This window comes from Haliaeetus albicilla, chromosome 19, assembly GCF_947461875.1.
Source record: "Haliaeetus albicilla chromosome 19, bHalAlb1.1, whole genome shotgun sequence".
NCBI classification, from domain to species: Eukaryota; Metazoa; Chordata; class Aves; order Accipitriformes; family Accipitridae; genus Haliaeetus; species Haliaeetus albicilla.
The window spans coordinates 22,600,870-22,619,807 of record NC_091501.1 but is presented as its reverse complement, the minus strand read 5'-3'; positions in this window follow the sequence as shown (position 1 = coordinate 22,619,807).

The following is an 18,938-nucleotide window of genomic DNA, read 5'->3' as shown; positions in this document are numbered from 1 at the left end:
AGGCTACAGCGAGTGAAACGGGCGCGCTGCTCATGGGGACAGCATTCGGGTTTGTACACACAGATGGGAGGATGGTGCCACTTTGATGCAGATGGTGAGCTGTGTAAACAAGAAGATCCTGTTCTGCATCAGCCTGCTGATGTGCCGCTTGCAAAAGGGCATCTTCAGGCTGATCATTACCAGTTTACAGCCCGGCTGTTTCCACCATTCCATCAGTGTTGCTTGTATAAACAGGGAGAAGGCACTGCGCCCGGCCAGCCTCCTCTGCTCCTTCAGACCCAGGGAAGCAGGGAACCTACACATTTACTGCTCAGAAAGGCACTTCAGTGAGAAGGGAAAATATTACACATAGCCATAAAGATAGTCATATCTCCTACCCTACAGCAACATTATTTCAATGTGATGGATGGTGTAAACCAAATAAAGTTATGTTCAGAGATTAACCTCAACTTTCAGGGCTCTTTATTAGATACATAAAGCTTGATCCAGCTGGGCTCTCAAGCAGCTGTTTAAACATGCACCTAGTCTTAATGAAGCCAACCATGTTCCTGATGTGCTTCAAGTGCTCTTTGCGGGATCCATGTCTATACAACTCAGCTCTACTGCCTTTAACCGCAGAGGTATTTAATGGGCCACCTGCAGACACAGGTGCCACACGGTGGAAGTTGTTGCCAGTTCTGTCACCCAAAGGGAGATGGGTGCATGCTGTGGACGGGGTTCAGATAGCACTGGATTTTACTCAGCTTCAGTGGAGCTACTTCCACTCCAAATGTTAAGACCAGCATCAGAGTTGAGCCTCTTCCCAAAAGTTACAATGAGCTTAGCTGTTGTTCATATATTATTCACACATTCAGCCGACAACCCAGCAGGCAAAACCAGTGTAGTGCTCAAAATGGCCTACTTTACTACCATCACTAGTAGTAGACTGCGTGACTTATGCTGTGCTATATGGTAACAACAGACGTTTTGCTAGGTTATAATTCTCAGTGCAAAACTGCACACAGCCAACAGACATTCACAAGGCAGAGTATATTTTAGCCCTGGTCTTGAAAAAGGGTAGCTATAACTGGTTTTATTATATAAGTGGAATTCCAGGTGCACATCTGGCCAAAGTAGCAACTAGTATTTTCAAACTACATGGGATGCCCAGCAGTGATGTTCCAAAACATCTTCCCCAGACTGCTACCAGTCTATGCAGCTCATTCTTCCTTCTTTTCATTCTTCCTTCTCTCATCAATGAGAACAGGGGCAGGCTTATATTTACACAACCTCATTTGCCATCTCAGCTGGGGAGAGATTGAGCTCAAGATGAAGACCATGCCTGTGACAGTGTCTGTAATGCAGGCTGGTTCTTTAAGCTTGGTCTGCAATTGGAACAAATCCAGCCAGTGCAGGCTCCTGAAGCCCACTGACCCAGCTGACCACCAGCCAAAGCCTGCTTCGGACAAGCAGAAGCTTTTCCTTGGCTCCATTAGCTACGAACAGGATCTCCATAGCTCAGTTCGGTTGCTTAATCATGGACATCTGATGCCGTCTGAGATGGCTGAGGATGTGCCTGCTTTGATTTTTGGCTACTGCTTCAGGACAGTGCCACGTGCCATGCCTGTAAGTCCCCAGGCATGTCTGGGATACCCTAGGAAGCTCACTGCTTATTTATTTCAAACCTTCTTGCTCTAGAAGAGATGCTGTGTGTCAATGACCAGAGGATTTTACTATGTCCTTACAAGAGAGAGGTGCCCTGTGTGACAGAATTTACCACTCATATTAACACAAGTAAGAGTAGCATTGCTTTGAAAACAAAAATCCTGTACCAAAAAGCCTCACTGCTTCTAAAAGCTATTAGTCAAGCTCTGGTTTTAAACCTTGTGAATTAACTAATTTCTTAAAAAAAAAAAGTCTAGTGGTCAGGCAGTTCAAAGAAGCAGTACATTCAAAGTGAGTCATTCACAATATCCAAAGGAAGTCCACTTTAAATGTATTGATGAGATTATTTCTTCCAGACCAGCAAGAGTCTGAGACACTCAGCAATCCAGAAACAGAACAGACTATGCAATTTATTTATCTGATCTATGCAAGCTACCGTAACTAGGATTTTAAATAGCAATTTATTGATAATCACCTATTTATGAGCACCATAGAGTCCCCTGAGATTGTGGCATACTTCTTCAGACATAAACGGTCAGACAGTTAAGACAATCTGAGAGTAGAGAGGATGCAAACACAAGTATCCTTTCATATTATTTTTGCAAAGCAATATAGAAGACACTGAATTAACACCAAGATCATCACTTCTGTACACAGGGCAGTCACTGTCCAATGTTCTGTTCCTGGATGTGTGCCTGACCTCTAAAAAGCATTTTGATTTGTTGTACCTCCTTTTCTCCAGTGGAAAATGGCCACTTATGCTATGAACAAGAAATGCTATGTGAATTAAGCTAACAATCTATTATCTCTAATTCTGCCTACAGCCGGTGAGGTTTGTTGGCACGGCAGACTTGTGTGGGTCAGGCAGGCATTCTGTTTTCTTGTACAGTCCTGGAATGCTAGTTTGCAGAGGTGGGTGTGTGGGTTTGCAATTATGGTGCTTTTGACTCTAATCCATCCAAGAGAAGACAGCATGATTTGTACATAGCTCTGAAAAGAGTTCTTGTCAGGCTTGCTACCATCTGGGCGGAGAGTCTTTCCTTGAACAGAGCCAACCACGTCAGCTGCAGGGAACGCCAACCAGAATAAGCAAATTTTATGAGAATGAAGCACAAATGGGTGTGTTACTAGTTTCAGGACAAGGAGGCTGGCTATATAACCTGAAAAGCTTCTGACGATATGCAAGGAGATAGCTGGATGTTCATTCCACTGCCTGGTCAAGGTGAAGACAGGTAGGAAGGTGGACACCTTCTTACATGGAACTAAAACCCAGGCAAAACTGATCTCTGCTTAGATTTGATTACAAGCATGATTCTCAGGTTAGGTTCATCAAAGTTCCCGGACATGAGCCGAGTATTGATTGAAATGACCGCTCAGATTTCCAGCAGTTCCAAGTTATGTTTAGAGTCAACCTAGGCTCCAGGGCTGAGGATCTATGGTTGCAGAAAGGAAGGTTATGAACCTAAGGGGTTTTAATCAGAAACCAGTGCAAACTAAGATCTGGAAAAGTGCTGCTTTCTGTTCTCTGTTTGGCTATATGAAGAACAAAATGGTGAAAAAATGAAAAAGGTTTTCTAGCAGAACTGCTTAGAAGTGGAGACCTGCATGATTTTCTTCTGCCTTTCCACAGATTTTGGATATGTGTTCAAGCCTTTGTTAGCATACACTGAAAATCAGAGGGGAATTCTGATTTGTTTTGTTTTGTGGGCATTGCTATGTTGGCATGTGTTTGGCCGGTATCCACTTTCCAAATTTGGAAATTACATCAACATTTGCATTTTCTATTCTTGTTTTAAGCCATTCTGCTTTTAAACTCAGGCTCACCTTCAAGACTAGAGCTTGAGATCCCTAATCCCATGTCTATTTCAAACCTATTTTTGTTTCTTTGATGAAGTGAATTTCACTTTTTATTTTCCCTGATTACAAGAAGAGAAATGGAATATATGTCATTTTAGCAGACTCTTCCTAACTACATATACCTAGACAGAGAAGGGCCCAGAAAGGACCACATGGGTCTAGCTCCATCAGGATTAAAGACACCAGAAGTGCACGCATGGGAGGCAGTCTGCCAGGCTTGCTTCATGCTGTGTCTTACTCTTTGTAGCTATGTGTCAGGTCTTATGTTGACATCTGTCTCTATCTTGACATCTATGACTCTAGCAACTGAACAAACAAATTGAGTCAACAGTGCCCCCCTACAGAGATCAGCATGAATCCCATCTCTTCACTGTATCCTGCTGCATGACATGGTATTATCAGCGCAAGAGGGATGCTAACTGTGTCAGGGTACTGCTGCTCCCTTTTCCTCTATAGCCTGTGCTCCAAGGCTCTTCCACCTTAGCCTGCTGAAGCTCCTTATGCTCCCCCAGCAGCCTGTAAGAAGATGCATGGTGGCAGTGCTGTTCCTGTCAGGGGAGCAAGAAAACAGGGCTGATGTCTTTCCCCCTTGCTGCTGCAATGTCTACTCACAGTCCTACAGATGATATGCTGTGCATGTGCCAAGCAGCTACGCAAGAGCTGAACCAGCACTGCAACTGATGGGCTTCAGAAAGCACTGCGTACCTCTGAAAGGCAGTTTCTAGGGTGATCTAGTACTGGCAGAGGGAAACACAATAGCATATTAGTCAAATCCTTCTACACCTGTGACCTCAGAAGGCTTTTGGGGGAATATATAAAAATTAATGCCTGCTGCTGATGCTTGTGCTTGTCACCTTTCATGTAGATTGCAACAGAAGGGTTTACACGTGCTGCCCACGTTTTGGGAACACAAGTACTCTGCACATTCTGCGGCAGTGCAGATTTTGTGGGGCTCAGCTGAGCTGTTCACATGTCTGATGTCAAACCATTCTTCTGCACATCGCTAGACTTGGCCTTCAGGAAACTGTGGTCTACTCAGTGGAGGTCTACCTCACCGACAGGGGCTGCTTCTCTGCTTTTCTTGACTGAACTGTGCAGAGCATCTGCTGCAGTGTGGGATGGTCATTTGGCTGGAATACCACTTATTTATGCTTTTAGATCACTAGATGGCACTCGGGTCAATCTCTACAGCCAACCTCACCAGGACAAGGGTTTTGAAACATCACTACAAACTCTGGAGGGCTGGTTTTGATGTGAAGGATACAGGATGTTTCTGCTCTGGACCTCATCTGGCCCTCCACCAACAAGCCAATCCTCAGATTGGCCTTGCTGTCCTTCCCATCTTGTTTAGTATGAAAACACCTTCCCTTCCCCCAGAGCTGTATGAGTAGAAGCTGTGAATATTGCCTGGCTCCACTCATCTTCTGTTTTTTATTTGAACAGAAATCTATCTTGGTCCTTCCAAACAAGCCAGCCTGCCTTTTCCTGAACTGTGGGAATGGCTCCAGCGAGCTGCAGGTACGTCACGTTCATCTCCCCAGAGCAGAGCAGCTGTCTGTAGCGTTGCTTTGTGGTTTCATGCCACGGCTACCCTCCAAGTCAGGAGACTTGCTGGAAAGTAGGAATGGGCAGGTAAAGAGAAAGAGTCCAGCTGAGGTTGTGCCATGTCCCAGCTCACCTTCTGTTCACCTGTGTGCTGCCCTTGCTGTAAGGCAGGACGACTGGGCGGACAGCCCCAGCATGCTGTGTTCGCTCAGGATCGCTATGTCACGCTTTACCCAGGTCTCAGCGGCAGTGATAATGCAGCCTGCAGTTTGCAGGCTATGACTAACTTCTCTTAAAGAATAGTCCTGCCCTGGTCTCTGCTCAGCCAAGTTCCAGCCGCCCTGTCTGGCTGGTGTGCCTGCTGGTGTGCTAGCACCATGTTCTTCGTGCCTGCAATCCCATTTCTATGCACACAGGACCAAGAAGGTTCTCCAGAGCCAGACCTGAGAGGACAGAGCCTCCCCGTCAGCACGACTTCCACCCCCTCTGCAGATTTGTGCTGCTGCTTCCCACCAGCAGAAGGTAAACTGGAGCACTGGAGTACAGTGGTGTCAATGGCATGGCAGGACAGAAGAAGACAAGGACCTGAAGTCCCTCCTAATGACCACAGGAGTCTGCAGCAGCCTAACTGCCTCGAGCATTTGAGGTCTTTGCCTCCTGGAAATACTTGATAAAGATCATATAGGGACCTCTATTCTAGTTTTCATCATTTGGGAGGACAGCAGCACTGCTCCGGAAGGCAGTCTGCAAAAGATTGTGTTCTGCAGAACAAAGTCCATCCACTGAGACCAGCACCAGCCAGCCAGTCTTTTATCCTCAACTAGCATCCCTTTGCCATGCAGCCTGACAGTCCTAGTAACCTATGGGCTTTTCTTCCATGCCCACAAAGCCAGGGTTGGCTGTAATTCATGCAATGTTCTTCCAGCTTCTTTCTCTGAGTCCTGTTTTCTCTAGGGGCTGCTCTCTCTATATAGGTTTGCTTTAGCAAAGATAAAATAAGGTGTAAAATTCCCACCTTCTTTCAGAGCCATTCCTGCCTTTCCATACTTTCTAATGCTTTTCTGGCCTTTCTGCACTTACCTAGCTATTACTTTTGCAGAACCCATCCCCCTTCAACACTAAATTGTTTCCCTTTTTCTTATGGTTCCCTTTCTCAATTAATTTTTCGGTTTTTCTAATTAATCTCCCTGCAATGCTGAGATGTTAGTAAAATCAGAGGGAGAAAGGATTTTGTGGGACCCACAAATTGCTTGAAAGCTAACAACCTTGCTAAAGCAGATTTAAGAGATGTTAGGTACAGGCTTGCTCTGTGTGCAAACCTTGACTCAGCATATATGCAAACAGGCTCCAAAAATAGACTGCGCTTTCCCAATTCACATGTGATGCATGTGCCATATTTCTGTGCTGTGCTTTCCAAAAATAGCATTCACACACGATTGGTTGTTCTAAATCTGTGAGTATTTAGCTGCATGCTTTTTTCAACACAGGCATCAAAGCACCAGGCTCCACAGCCTTTTCATAGAGGGATTTTTCTCATGGGCACCTCCCCCTCTATTCACAAAAATAAGGGTTATGTCCCCTCCCCTGTGCAATTGCTTAACATCCCCGTGGCAACTGCACAAACCCCTCACGTGGCAAAGTGACATTAGGTGTTGGCTGAAATGTATTTTTAGCTTCTTTCCGTGCTCTCGAGCAGCTGGAAGCAAAGAGGTAACCCATTACCTAGAAGCTCACCAATCCCCCTGAAACACCAGCAAGGGCTCTGCAGACCAGTAACCCAGAAACTTCAGTCTGACAAGCAGAGGTTGTTTGCACACAGATCTGAACAAAGAGCTTGGTTAGAAACTGAATGAAAGGCTTCTCTCCTGTAATTCAGGGGAGCAAGTGAGTTTCTGGGTTATGTGCAGATGTCGGCCAAAGAGAGACTGGAAACCAGGACTGAATGGGCAGAGCGCTGGTCTGGTCACAGGGATCATTTCTTTGTGGAATAAAGCAACTAGGGAGCTGGGGAGCAACAGCTATGCCGGTGCTGTCGCTTAAGGATGGCCCTAAATGCATGCCCCAGTGCTAGAATATTTGCACCATCTAGCAAGAGACTGTAGAACTCCAGGGCATTACAGACCAAGGGATGCCTCACAGGTTTCCATCCACACTTCAAATGTATCTCTGATACACACCCACTATGCTACTGGCACAAGAAGAGTACATGGGAAGAATCTATACCCTGTGTAGTGACACTGCAAATTTCTTTTTAAGAGTCCTGGTGCTAAAACAAAAATGGCACAACCACGTAGCAAAAGCACATAAAGTCACTATGCCCATTTGAATGCACCCCAAAGGGTACCAGATTAACTCCGTCCCATCAAGCTTTATGTCAGAGCAGGTGCTATCCTTCTTCCTGCAACTACCGTAAGCAACTACCATGTGTGCTATCAATAGTTCAGTAGAAACGTGATCAGCACCCATACCTTGTTTCAGACCCAGCCGGTCCTGCTGGATGATCCAATACTGCACGGATCCCATATCAGCAGTCATGAATTGCGCAACCACAGCCTGAGGTGAAAAGGACAAACAGAGGTGACATATGAGTCATATCACTTAGCGGATATGGTCTTCAAATGCAGCAGTGATAAGAAGAGATCTGCAGCAAAGTACACTTCATTATCTAAATCTGCCTCCCATCAGGCAGATAACACTGATGTGTCCTCCAAGTCTGAGGAAAAGAATTTAACTTGCAGGAAATCCAGCTTCTTAAAAAGAGCCTGGGCCAACCTCATTTGGGGCCAATACTGCAAGGTGCAAAGTACTTACTGACAGCATACCACACCTCCCTTTCCCTTATCTAAATAGCCTACTACTACCACTACTTCACTTATCAAGTGCTGCTTTATACTTATTGAACTCCAACAGCTTTACTCCTAAATACACCAGCATACAAATATGCTGGCATGACTCAGAGCTGGTACTATTGGTGGGGTTTTTTCATGTAGCAGGAATGTTTAAAGATAAAAAAATAATGCAGTTACTCTAGGGGCAGAGAAAGGAGTGAAGGAGCTGGCAGCTCAAATCACATTACCTGCTGGTATCTTTGCTGAGTCGTCACAGGCTCTGACCAAGGGTCCTTCACATCGGCTTCAGCACATGGTGGAGATGCTCAGCTCTTACAAACTGACAATTTAGAGGAAACTCCCTGAGGGTTTACAGCTTTTTCTCTGCTCAGCCATCTTCACTGCAACACCAGTGTCTAACGCAGTATTGTTTCCCAGGAAAATAGAAAGTGAATTATTCCTCTCCCTCCTGTCCCAACCCTTGGACTCCCATCACACTTTGAGCCCCCTACAAATCCCTGCTTCAGAAAAGCAGTGCTACAAACTGCTGATACCTGGTTTGCAGCAGACATACAACAGTGACCTAGGACTGGGCACGAAGGGCATCTAAAAGGGTATGCCCAAGACGGGGGCTCCGCACCATTTCAGCCCTGTTCCCCTATGAACAGAGCAGGTTCATCGATCCATGAAACACCTCCTCTGTTCAGCAGTGCCAACAGCCCCGCTGAGCTGGCAGAGACTGTGGGGTAAAGCAGCAGGGAAGAGTCGGTGTGTGACAGACAGGCTGTCTCCTCCGCTCCTCGGTCATCACGTAGCGCTGGGATGTCAGTGTGCAGATGTGGGTGGGTATGTGAGCGTGCTCTCGATTGCCATTCCCCCCAAGGAAAGGCAGCCTGGTTTGTGCGGAGCTCTGAATAAATTCCCTGCCAACCTCACAGCCATCTGCTATGGCAGTCGTACCCTCAAAACCAGTCAACCAGCTCAGCTGCAGAGAGCACGAACCAGAATCGGTGGCTTCTCAGAATTTGGGATATGGCGCAGAAGGCTGGTGCCAAAATAACTTGAAATCAGGCAGTTTTCTTGGGGACTTCCAAATGATCGTTCTTTGCCCGGTGGGATTATAAGAAGAGTGTAAGGTGTCTGCAATGAAATGCAAACCTAAGCAAAACTCCTCTGGTTTGGTTACAAACGCAAGTCTCGGGTTAGGTTCACAAAAGTTCACAGCTCTCCTGGTAAACTTGAGATGGGCCTTTTGTGAACCAAAACTGAATGCTAGGCAATTTAGAGCCTTCAAGTAACCAGTGAAGTCAAGTTGTGAGTGAGGAGGCAACAAATAAAGGGGGGGTTCAAACAGGAGGAGGTGACTCTCCACGTGTAAGAGCCGAGTTGTGGAACTCCTTGCTGCAGGATGTGGGTGGTAATTGTTTACAAGGGTTCAGCAGGCAGCTGGACAAATTCATGGAAGAGAAATCCCTTGGAAGTTTATAATTTAAATGAATACCACCAGTTTGTGAAGGTCCTGGATTTTTCATGGTTCAGGGAAAGGCCTCAGAGCAAGGACTGTGCAAATAACAGAGCCATTCTTGAGTACTGTACGTTATTTCCCTGCCCAGCACCCATAGTGCATACCAGGGCTCAAACATGCAAAAGTATCAATGATCTCAAATTTTACTGAAACAAGGAAGTTTAGGTTTCTGAGTGCCCTTGCGATTCTGGAGAAGGGTGGCTCGCCACCTCCCATGGAGAAATTCCCTCCAACCTCCCACAGCATTCACACGAGAAGCTGATTGAGGAGGTGCTCTGCACATTTCCATGGCCTGTAAACTGGGTGCTGAAAGGCACAGCTGAGCTCTTACAGCTCAAGGAATGACTGCACATGGGTTGAAGTGCAGGAATTGTCCTCTTGGGCGGTGTTGTCCGCAGCAGGCAGTATGGAATAGACATTGGCTTAAGCATCCATGAAAGAGATTTAAGATAGACATTGTCCCTCACATTTGTGAGGAGATCGGAGCACGACATGGGCAAATACTGTGTTAAGCTGATGTGTGGTAGCTTATGAAGTCACCATAGCTCTCTGGTAAATCTGAGACTAGCTTCCCTCGCAGACAAATGTTCCCCCACATCAACTAGTTTGACTGACATCGGTGGAGCAGTGCCAACTTACACCAGCAGTACATCTGCTCCCACATCTTTACATAACTGTTCCTGACTTTTTCCTTTTTTTTTTTTTTTTCCTCCTCCCCACAGGTAAAAAGAAACTGTGCTTATTCCAGATTCGTTTGAGAAATGCCACTGAAATTGATGATATCGTGATGATTATTACTAATATTTGCTACTGTTCGTATTTTAAGCCCTTCAAACTCTTCCTTACATTGCTTTCAGAGCTGGGCTGTTTAACTCATTCCCAATATAAAAGGCAAGAAAAAGAGCTTTAGAAAAACATTAAACACACTGCAAGACTTGGACCAAACCTAATTTACAGTCACTCTAGATGATCTAATAATGTACAGATCAGGTTCACACGCAGCAGTGAGCAATCTGACGGTCAGACCAACGGTGTTTCAGAAAAGGGGAAAGTCATGAGGCAAGCAAAAGGATGCTCTGTGGAAATAAAGCACTTCACAGTGGGGCTGTATTTGCAAAAGCATTTTTCACATTCAACAGTAATGTTTTTCTGCTTTAAAACAATACCTATTGCAAATGCTGGATACATATACTATAGGCACCATGTTGACACCACCCTAGACAAAATAACAATGGTTTGGCAGCCTGCTAAGTCTTTTAAAAATAGACTGTGAAGCCCCTGAGAAAATGGCAAGCTCTAAAAATAGGACTAGAGCTGAGGGAGGGGAAAAAAAAAAGAAGAAGAAGAAAAAAAAAAAGCTTTCCTGATGTTAAAGCTTAGGGTCAGCTATAAAACGTGGGGTTCCTTCAAGGACACGCAATGAATTCATTGCAGTGCTCTGCAATGATGAAAAGCTTCCTCTCTGATTCCCTCCTGTGCTGCACTGGTCCCTCAATGAGGGGAGAAGAGAGAAAAAGGCAGAATTTTAACAAATGTAAGGAGGTGCAATCTGGGGACTTCCTCCCTTTTTACCCCAGCCCTTGATAAAAGCATCTCACAGAAGCAGCATGGATCTATCTTTGCTTCTCCCATGGTCCTCTCCCTCCACACACCCCTGCCTCTGCTTTCCAGTGCCAATGCTCCTTCATGCAAAAAGGGATTTTATGAGCACATCCTTGCTGCACTGGCACAGAGACAGACCTCGGGAGGCTCAGAAAATCATTGTAATAACCCAAATAATTTTAAGCAAGTGTCCCAGATTCTTGATTGTTCGTGGTGCAGGAAGCTGGACATCCTATTTTCAATTTGGATGCACAAGCATTAGGATAAGGCACGAGGCTTCTGCAGGATTTTAGACCCCCTTTTTGGCCCACTACCATGGTAATTTTTAGTATCATTCTGTCATATTTGTGAAATAAAACTGGAGCCCTCCGGTGGCCAAAACCTCACCGGTAACCTTGCTGGAGGCTAACTGGAGATGGTCTCCAAGTTAGCTGACCTACTTTACCTTGGCACCGGCCAACAAACACTATGGAAAGGGCTCAACAGCTGAACTTGGTGGGATATACTGGGGCAAGGAGCAGTCAGGGCAGACAGATGTGCAGACTGTGGACTCCCACAAATTAAAATCCTGGCACATCTGTCAAATCTGTGAGGTGCCCACAGGTTACCCCTGGTCAGATCTCATCCTCATCACTAGTTGAGAAGGCACCAATGGAAAGGGGGAGCTATTTAAAATGGCCACGGTCACTTGTTAGAAATAACCTGATCCATCTCTCACTTAGAGAGTTGCAGGGGAGGAAAACCTAGCCTGACTTCTTGGCAGGAATGCAATAGAAAGGCAAGTTACTGGTACAGGAGCAGTCAGACACCCCCAGAAAAGCCACCCTGTCACCTCAGAGAATAGTTATGAGCCTCCAGGGAATTATCTTCCTTTAAGGTAGCCACAAAATTCAGCCAAATGAGGTTGCGCCTATGCTTTTGGCAGCTGCTTTACAAACAACTGCTCACTGAAGATGTTTTGGTTGCTTGAGCACTTACCTAAATGCACTTGTCCTTTCTCAAATACACCGTGGATTTACCATGGATTGGACTTATCAGAAGCTGAGCCTTGCGTTGTTGGGTTTCCTAATGGTGGCTCCTGAAGGCGTGACATTATTTCCTTTATGGGATTATTTTATTTCTGTGACCCTCCTTGCCAGATGGCGTCTGATGCAGAAGAAAGAAGGTTTACTTGTCTAGAGTTTCCTTCCTTGAACTTTGATTACCCTAGTTTTGATTTTTTTGCCCAGAACCACAAGAAAATCGATGTACCTCTGGAGCCATGGAAGGGAAGTACCACGCAGCCTCCCGACCTCCCGTGATTGTCAGTGCCATCCTCGCAGGGTGGGCAGACTCTGAGCAGCAGATCCAGGCTGAAGGATGTCACGGCAGAGCCCTCACTGACAGGCTGCTCCTCTGCAGGGCTACATAAACCTCAACCTGCCCCAACTCTCATTGCTCCTGAGAGAAACACTACAGAGCAACAGGACGCTTCACCAAGCCAGGAGCAAGCGCTCCCAGGGGAAACACCAGTTCTTTTCTTTATCTGTACCACGTAACCCTGCAGACTGTGGGCAAGGATAGGGTCACTTCACCTCCTGGCCATGCTGAATGCCATTTACCTGCCTCTTTTCTTGAGACTTATTGCCTCCAACAGAACTTCATTTCAACAAAAATATCCCAAACTCATAAAGTTGAAAACCAGTTGAGCATTTCACTGGTCACTTGTTTCACCTTGCAGCAGAGTGATCCTTCTTCAGCAGGTTCACAGGCACCTGTGGTTCCCCAGAGAGCTCCAGCCCACTGTTTTCTTGCCCACTAATAGGTGTCGATAGCGAAGGAACGCTCCATTCTGAAGAGCTTCCAGCCACGAGGATGATATTCCCAGCAAGTTCAGCGGACTGGCACTCTTGGACACCAGAGAGAAGTTTAACATTTCAGCCCGTGTTAGGCCTTCTCTCATGGATCTTCAAAATCAAGCTGAATGTGTAGATGCAAAAAATGAACATAAAACATGTGAGCTGAATTATTTCCCAGAAACCTTACTATACTTAAAAATGGCATGTAACCAAGGGGAAAACAATGTAAAATAATGGAAGAACCTGTAGAAATGCAGTTTTGCTGAGTTACGAAGTCTGGTATGGCTTTTTGCAGATGAATTCCCAAACCATAAGAAGGTTGGCAAGAAGAGTCACTTGTCCATTCTTTGCTTCTCCCCCACCACAGATACCTCAGTCCTCAGAAATATTTTCCTGATGCTGCAAAATCCAAGTACTAATGTTAGGTGCTCTGCAAAAGTCCACAGCCCTAAGGACTCTAGAAACAGTGAGCAAAAGAAAGGTTTTTTTCTCCCAAAAGCCATGGCCACAAATGGCATTACAGTTATCCCTTCTATTCCAGGAGGGTGAGCTTACCACAAAGGCCCTTGGACAAGGAAAAAGAATGATCTTTCACTCTGCCACAAGCAATCAGCAGAATGAAAGGGGAGTCTGCATTTGGAAGAATTCAAGGAAGCATTTGGCACAGTTTTAAAGACAAAAAGAGAAGATCAAACAGGTGGGGAAGAAGAGGAAAAGGTGGAAGAAATTTTGAGGATTACAAAGGCACAGCTGGAGAAACTTCCTGAGGGTGAAAAAGCACCACAATTGGCTAGAAAAAAATGTTTAGATGTGTTATACCCTGCTTTGAGATCAAGAAGGCAGTGAGGAGAAATGAACATAATTTAACCAAGAGAGCAATTAAAGTGTCTTCAAACACCTTAAAACAAACTGTCTCACTGCAAACTGGAATTACTCCTGTTCTATAGGGAAGTATTTACTACAATCTAAGACAATAAATCACTGTTTTAAAAAGAACAGCTTGTTCACCATGCATGGAGCCAAAGTCAGTCCAGTTTAATGTCTTGCAGTACACGAGCTCTAGAGACTTCTGGCTGCATTAGTCAACATTGATATACAGCCCTTGGAAGAGCAGAAACAAGTCCTCATGCTAACAGCATACAGATGATATTCAGGTGGGCAGGTATGATGACACTGAGAAACAGATAAGCAATCACTCAGGAAATCCATGTCAGCGGGACCAAGGGAAAAGGAGCATCTACCTGACCTTGGTTGGGAAGGAAGGTCACGTTAACTTATCCATGCCAGTGTACAGTCTGTCGGCATGGAATCCTCCAGCTGCATCCCTGACCAGCCCCTGTGAAAAAAGTTATCTCCAGTCTCTAGAGGAAATTATTTGGAGACTTTTTTTCTGGCACATATCCCATTCATGCCACTGCAGTCTGTAAAGGGAAGGCATAGACTGAAAAGACAGCCCCAGAATTAATCCTGGGCATAAGTCCTCCATGTATTGGATGAAACCAGTAGAGAGTAACTTTACCAAGACAAAGCTCTGCCATGGGTCTTAAGAGGAGATGTTTCATGTGCTCTTAAAAATTCTTCAATTAGTAGCAAAGAACGTTGTGTTGCTCTAATTGCCAGATTAACAGCCTTGTCAGCTTAACCATTCCCAAAAGATGTTCAGACAATAACAGGATAACCATCCTCCTCACAGTCCTCCTGGTAGAACTGAGACACTACCCAGCAGGGAATGTTACTAGAGGTCAGAGAGGAATTGGTTTCCTGCATCTACCCCAATACAAGGTTTTGTGGTGAGACTGTCAGATTCAACAGCAGCACTGCTGGTGCATTTGGTGTAGACTGACTTGGCCAAGGTAAGAAAATGCTTTGATCCCTACTTGGCATGACTTTTGGAGTAAAACACTAGTGATTTCTTGTTAGTTCCCTGAGGACTTCATCACATCATTAGACACTTCCCTGTCTGAAATGGTTTGCTTTTTCTGGTGGAGTAAAACAATCCCTGGATCACCACATGAGGCCACCATTGCTATTAGACATCCCCAGCACACCTCAGGAGTAAGGTCTTCAGTGAGTTTTGTGGGCTTGTTCCACTCTCTCTGACTCTACAAGCAATGTTAGTTGGAATAAAGTCCACTTACCTGGCTTGCACCAGATCCCAGCTTTCCAGCCAGCAGAAAATCTAGAGATGCCCCACCAGCCTCTTCTCTAAGAGGCTTTTCTCTTGATACGTCCTTCTCTCTCCCATTACCTGAGCTTTTCCAGCCTCTCACAATAGGATGTGGCTGCTCCATCAGTGAGACATCGCTCCTATCTCACAGGAACCAGCCACTTTCTGACACTGAGAGCGCTACAGCTTTTAGATACAGGGAGCTCATCAGCTCAGGTTGCTGTCACTCACTGCTTCAATTTGTATGCACGGGATTCTATTCACTGAACTCCTACTGTAACCTGAAGGAAAGATTTTAGATGCACCTAAATATCTATTCCCTCTATTCCCTCCAAATACATTTCCTTCTCCCAGCAATTGATTTCCAAGGAAGCTGAGGTTCAGGAGCTGTTTCTTATAAGCTGACAGCAGTTTGGGTGTCCCCTAGTGGCACTAAATAGAATTTCAGTCACTAAACCCTGGATCTCTCTAAGAGCTGACACCCTTCCCAGGTTAGCACACATCCTTCCCTGACTAGTCATTCTCTGCTTTGCTGTGGTCCCTTAGCATCCCCAGCCATGGGCCACAGGACCAACTTCTGACTAACTTCCTTTGTGGCAGCCACAGGAAAAGAAAAAGAATCTCTCTTGACACCAGAGATGTTAAGACACGAAGGGTCTGGTTATTCTGTGCTCTCTTGCTGAATATGAGCCTGAGCCACACTTTTGTTTGTGGCTTTTAGCAAGAATGTTTGTCTTCAAACAGCTGTGTGACTGTGGGACCAAGGACTTGTCTCAAATACCAGAACAAAGGTATTTGTTGCCACTGCCCTAGAGAGAAGATGTAGATCCACCACAGCGGCTGATGTCAGAGCAGGGCTTTTGTCCATGGAGCCATCCTCCACAGCCAAGATGAATAAAGACTTCAGTGTCAAAGAAGCAGAAGAGCACCTGCTGCAAAATCTCTAGGCTACATATCTGTCTATAAGATGACATCATATTAATAATGAAAAAGGGTTGAGAGTATTACAGTACTGTAGTTATTTCATGTTAATACATTCCACCATGATTAATAGTAATAATAATTTAAAAAAATCTAAAGTGCAATGCGATAGAATATGTCTGGTTAGAAAAAAGGATTTTTTTTTTTTTTTTTCCAGAGAAATTTTAAATGCCACCACTCTGCCATGAGAAGAAGCTTGGTAACAAATCTTGGTGGTGGAGTTCTCAGCCCTCTGCAGCGCAGCCCCAGCTCTGTCCACTTCACACAGGGGGAACACTCCTGCATTTCCTTGTCCATCGAGAGCTTCCTTTCAGTCATCCAAAAGCATATGCTTTAGTGTTGGCAAGGTCAGCTCTATAATTACCCAAGTTCCAGAGGCTGAATGGAAAAGGATAACCTTTCTTTAGCTTTTTTGCGTCATCCTATAACCTTTAAATTGGAACAGCTATCAAATGCAGTGGGAGATTTCATATAATTTTTTATGAGACTCATTATCTGGGGAATATATCTGCCATCAATTTTAAAGCCAGAAAGGATTTCTATGATCACATAACGTAATGTAATTAGAAAAGGGAAGGGAACAGTGGAAGCCCAAACTACTGGCAAAGCAGCCCTGTAATGCAACTAGCTCTTCTCCCACTGTCACCCTTGCACCTTTCCTGGCCTCTAAATCCACAAGTTACCCTGAAGGGATTACCTCAGCAGGCAGACACCCCACAATTCCGTCTGCGATGGCTTGGCACCCCACACTAGTGAGGCAAAGGACCTGCCTTCCACCACTGAAATGTAGTTAGTAAGGGAGAAGTGAATACGGCCCAAGCCTAAAAGACTTGACCCTGTCATGTCAACTTACTCATCCTGCTTGGGGAGTTCTAAAACAGCTGTGCCCCATAAAGACAGATGCATGGGCAGCTCTGTAGATACTGCTTAATTCAGGAACAGCAGCAAAAATAAAAAAAAAATAAAAAAAGCAAACAGCTACTTAGACTGTGCTAAAAAAGAGAGAAAGAAAAATCTAGAGAGTATCCTAGGGGCAGAGTCTGTAGGCATAAGTATTTACACACCTGAAATAGCACTGCAGAGGAAAAGAAGAAAATTTAAAATAAAATAAAATAAAAATAAAATAAAAATCAGGCATTCAGACTTTCTGCAGCTCACCTCTGAATGCATCCTGCGCCCTCTCCTGGAGTGCTGCCTTCATCCCAGCCAAGCCAGTGCAGATAGAAAGGGAAACAGAGGTGTGCGATGGAAAGGATCAGAGCTGCGGAAAGGCAGGTGCCATTTAGAAGGGAGAAAGTTCAGGGGATATAATGTAATATAAGGGTTATACATGAGAGGAAAATGGAGCACTACGCAACAGCTGATGTGGGTGATCTTGCTCCCTACAGGGTGCCTAGAGGGGAAGGGATGGACAAAGGGGTTTGGGGCTATTTTAGCTCATTCCACAGCAGAGTTAAGAGAGTAGGCTCCAAAATTTGGATACTACAGTGGAGCAGGCAAGCAGGAGGGGGGGTCAGAATTCCAGAGTTACTAAAAACTTGAGCAGAAGTCTCTGGCATCAATCAGAATTGTGCCAATCTATTCTCCAAACACAAGTCCAATCAGTAGTACCAATGAAGGGTGCTGCCAGCACAACTGCTAGCCTCTGGGGAAGGTTCCTCAATCAAATCAGAGTAGGATAATGAGAAATAAAACCAAATCTTAAAATACCTTCCCCCTACCCCTCCCTTCTTCCCCAGGCACAACTTCAATCCTGTTTTTCTCTACCTCCTCGCCCCCAGCCGTGCAGGGGGATGGGGAATGGGGGTTGGGGTCAGTACATCACACACTGTCTCTGCCACTCTTTCTTCTCAGGGGGAAGACTCCTCACTAGTCCCCTGCTCCACCGTGGGGGTCCCTCTCATGGGAGACAGTCCTTCACAAACTTCTCCAATGTGGGTCCTTCCCACAGGCTGCAGTTCTTCACAAACTGCTCCAGCATGGGTCCCTTCCACGGGCTGCAGTCCTTTAGGCACAAACTGCTCCAGCACGGGTCCCCTGCAGGGTCACAAGTCCTGCCAGCAAACCTGCTCCAGCGTGGGCTTCCCATGGGGTCACAACCTCCTTCAGGCATCCACCTGCTCCGGTGTGGGGTCCTCCCCAGGCTGCAGGTGGAGATCTGCTCCCCCGTGGACCCTCATGGGCTGCAGGGGGACAGCCTGCCTCACCATGGTCTTCCCCACCACAGGCTGCAGGGGAATCTCTGCTCTGGCACCTGGAGCACCTCCTCCCCCTCCTTCTTCACTGACCTGGGGGTCTGCGGAGTTGCTCCTCTCACATATTCTCACTCCTCTCTCCAGCTGCAGTTGCTGTTGCACAGGTTCTTTTCCCCTTCTTAAATATGTTATCCCAGTGGCGTTACCACTGTCGCTGATGGGCTCAGCCTTGGCCAGCAGTGGGTCCAAATTGGCTGTATCAGACATGGGGGAAGCCACCCCTGTAGCCCTCCCCCCCGCTACCAAAACCTTGCCACTCTTGTGCACTTCTAGAGAACCCAGGGAAAAGCAGCTAATCAGATCTTCAGCTTTTCTTTCAAAAGGTGGATTTTCCCTGGAAATCATGCTTCTCGAGACATTTCTATTAAATGAAATTCAAGCCAGTAAGCCCAAAAGATCTGAATTCACTGCAAGAAGTTCTCATTGAGTTTTATGAAGCCGCAAGAGCCATTATATTGCAGCTGGTTGGCATATATTTCATCCAGGAGTATCACAATCAATAACGTGGTTTATGCTGGGAAGGTATGAGGCCCAAAGTCTGGCAAAACACTCTGGCCTCATGCAAACTGTTCATTTGGGGATGATCTAACTCCCAGACTCCCAGAACAGCTCCTCAAACTATTGTGGAGAGTACTAGTTGTCATACGCAAAATCCACATCAGGGACTGCTGCAGTGAGTTGGTCCCAGTATCCAGC